Source organism: Oratosquilla oratoria, chromosome 11 (genome assembly GCF_046742065.1).
Source record: "Oratosquilla oratoria isolate Oo_2021 chromosome 11, ASM4674206v1, whole genome shotgun sequence".
NCBI lineage: Eukaryota > Metazoa > Arthropoda > Malacostraca > Stomatopoda > Squillidae > Oratosquilla > Oratosquilla oratoria.
Window position 1 is genome coordinate 32,836,475 of NC_134787.1, and position 3,250 is coordinate 32,839,724.

At 40.6% G+C, this 3,250-nt stretch overlaps 1 non-coding gene across 1 annotated transcript; it reads left to right on the forward strand.

The window, feature by feature from the left end:
• The first annotated feature begins 634 nt into the window (after positions 1-634).
• LOC143030113 (U6 spliceosomal RNA) lies at positions 635-741 on the forward strand. The gene has a single exon (XR_012966900.1). It is a non-coding gene; the product is annotated as a U6 spliceosomal RNA (small nuclear RNA).
• Positions 742-3,250: the final 2,509 nt, after the last annotated feature.

The window sequence follows — 3,250 nt, forward strand, 5'->3', positions numbered from 1 at the left end:
AATTCCCGAATTTTAACATCTCAAAAGGCCAATGGTCACCAGATTACATAACCACCTTGGCAGTTGATAAATTATTTCCCCATATTGTAAAAGCGGACGATTTACCACATAACCCGCACAACAATATAGATGCCACATGAGTTGACTTGTCCATGTTCCCTAACTTTACCTCTCTCATCGGTATATAAGATGTGTATGATCTCTTGTCTATGTATTCCGCGTGAAGAGGATCACAGCAAGTGATCGAAATATTCGGAAATCCTTTATTTTCTTCTTTTCTTAAATCCAAATAATAGTGGGTTCTTAGTGCATATATATACATACATATATATATATATATATATATATATATATATATATATATATATATGTATACATATATGTGTATATATATTGTTATTGTCACTGTTCACCACTGCCATTTTCTTCTGTCAACACCCGAAGCACGACTATTCAAATGCTCTATTAAACGACCTATCAACCCCCTCCCTCATCCAAGTCAACAAGTTGCTACCAGCTCTAATGGGTTTTTGGTTCGATCCTGTTTCAAGCCGGACTCGAAGCTGAAGAGGCCAAGTCATAGCTCCGCCCACTTCGACACACTATCTAAGGGCGGTCACCCCCATCGGAACCTGTACCTGCTTCGGCGGTACATATACTAAAATTGGAATGATACAGAGAAGATTATCATGGCCCCTGCGCAAGGATGACACGCAAAATCGTGAAGCGTTCCACATTTTTCCAAATTCAATATTACAAAAGCCAACTGGGAAATGTATCGCACAACAACCAATGTCAACATCACAGGGGATACTATGGATGACAAAATATCAAATTTAACTATTTCAATTTTGAATTCAGCACATAACCATATACCAAAAACCTCGGTATTTCACAACCATAGAGTTCCTTGGTGGACATGAGACTGCAGAAAAGCACTTTGCAAGCGGAATAGGGCTGACCGTTCTTTTAAAAATAATCCAATTGTCCTCCAACTTCATTACTTTTAAAAAAGCGCAAGCAGAGGCCCGTTAAAACAATCAAACAGGCCAAACGAAAGTCTTGGCACCACTAGATCTCAACAATAAACATAAACATCCCTCTAACACAAATCTGGTCAGCCGTCCGAAGAATCGACGGCAAATATACACCAAGCATAAAGACCCTGACCATAGGAAACACATTTGTAGATACTCCCACCGATATCGCAAACACAATAGGAGACACATTTACACAAACAAGCAACACAAATAACTATTCTCCATCCTTCTTACAACATAAATAAAGACAGGAAGCAGAACCCCTGATCTTCCATACACAGACACACCACGACTACAACACTCCCTTCCAACTACATGAGCTTGAACAAGCCTTAAGCTCGTGCAGAGGATTCTCTGCTGGCCCAGATGGAATTAGGTATGACATGCTGCAATATTTGAATTCAATCTCTCTCTCTCAAAAAAAAAAAAATACTAGAATTATACAACACAATTTGGATTAATCACGTCATACCTATCCTCAAAAAGGGAAAGGACCCAAAGAGTCCTTCCTCTTATCACCCTATAGCGCTTACCAACTGCTTATGCAAAGTATTAGAACGTATGGCCAATAACAGATTTAAATTTATTCTAGTCTCCAAATTTAATAGTTCCTGCCCAATGTGGTTTCAGGAAAAATAGAAGTAATCTCGACCATTTGGTCAACTTAAAACAAGACATCTTCTCAAGTTTCGAAAGGAAAGACTATCTTGTTGCTTGCTTTTTAGATTTAGAAAGAGCCTACGACATGGCATGGCGACGTGGTATTCTCGAAAAACTCTATGCACTTGGACTTAGAGTGAATCTCCCTATTTTCATTCAAAATTTCTTAAAAAAACGAAAAGTTTCCGTTAAAACTCAAGATCACTTTTCATCACTACGCACACAAGAAAATGGCGTACCACAGGGAAGTGTGTTAAGTCCCACATTATTTATACTACTTATAAACGATATTGTACCCGCTCCACCTCGGAACCTTAAATATTCATTATACGCTGACGACGTCGGAATCTGACATTCCTCATCGAACGCCAAGTTTTCCGGGCCTCGCGTACAACTTGCCCTGGACTCGCTCCAGGACTGGTCTGACAAATGGGGATTTAAGTTTTCGGAATTAAAGTCAACAGTAGTTGTATTTTCACGCAGAGCCCAGGTAGAAATAAATCTGTAATTACATGGTAATCCCATTCCAGCACAAAATTCAACCTTTTTTCTTGGCCTGAAACTGGACTCCAGGGTAAACTGGAAGGCCCATTTAAAATATCTAGTTGATGCGTGCAACAAGAGAATTAATTTGTTACGAAAACTAACGGGCACAAATTGGGGAGTAAATAGGAAATCCTTGCTAAGGATTTATGAGTCCCTAATTAGATCTAAATTAGACTATGGGTGTCAGATTTATGGTTCGGCAACACCAACCACGTTACAACCCCTGAACATCATCCAAAACAAAGGTCTACGAATTGTACTTGGAGCATTACACTGCACAAGAATCGAGAGGATGGAAGTTTAAGCAAATGTTCCCCCCCTCCACTACAGGCGCGAAATGATAACACTGCGATACGCCGCCAAAGTGCTTCGCAACTCACGACATCCCTGCAAGCAGGCAATGTCCCAACGCGAACACATAACAAACTCCAGCCTAAACCCCCTTTCCATCAGAATCCGATCCTTGTGCGAGCAGTATTCAGTGCCACTGTGGTTAATAGGAAATTGGAGACTACAAACATACCACCGTGGAAAAAAATCACCTTCAAGGTCATCACCAACGAAGACCTCAAAAAAAAAAAAAAAAAAGTCCTCCACAGAAGAGCTTCGACAGAAGACACTTGAAGCCATCAACGAATACAATGACCACAGGGCACTGTACACGGATGGCTCCAAGTGCGGCCACAAAACAGGGACAGGGTTATACAGCACCAAAACCCGGATGATGTTCAGATTGCCGGACCATACGAGCATTTATATCGCCGAACTCTTCGGTATATTCAAAGCAATAGAACATGCTCAATCTGACACACATAGGAATTTTGTCATATTCTCAGACTCATTAAGTGCACTAAAGTCAATTAAATCATGTAGCCATATGAAGAATTTTCTCCTGGGCGAAATCCTTAGGACACTGTCGACGACCAACAAGTCCATTACTCTCTTTTGGGTTCCCAGCCACATTGGGATCTCCGGGAACGAGAAAGCGGACACTCTGGCAAAAT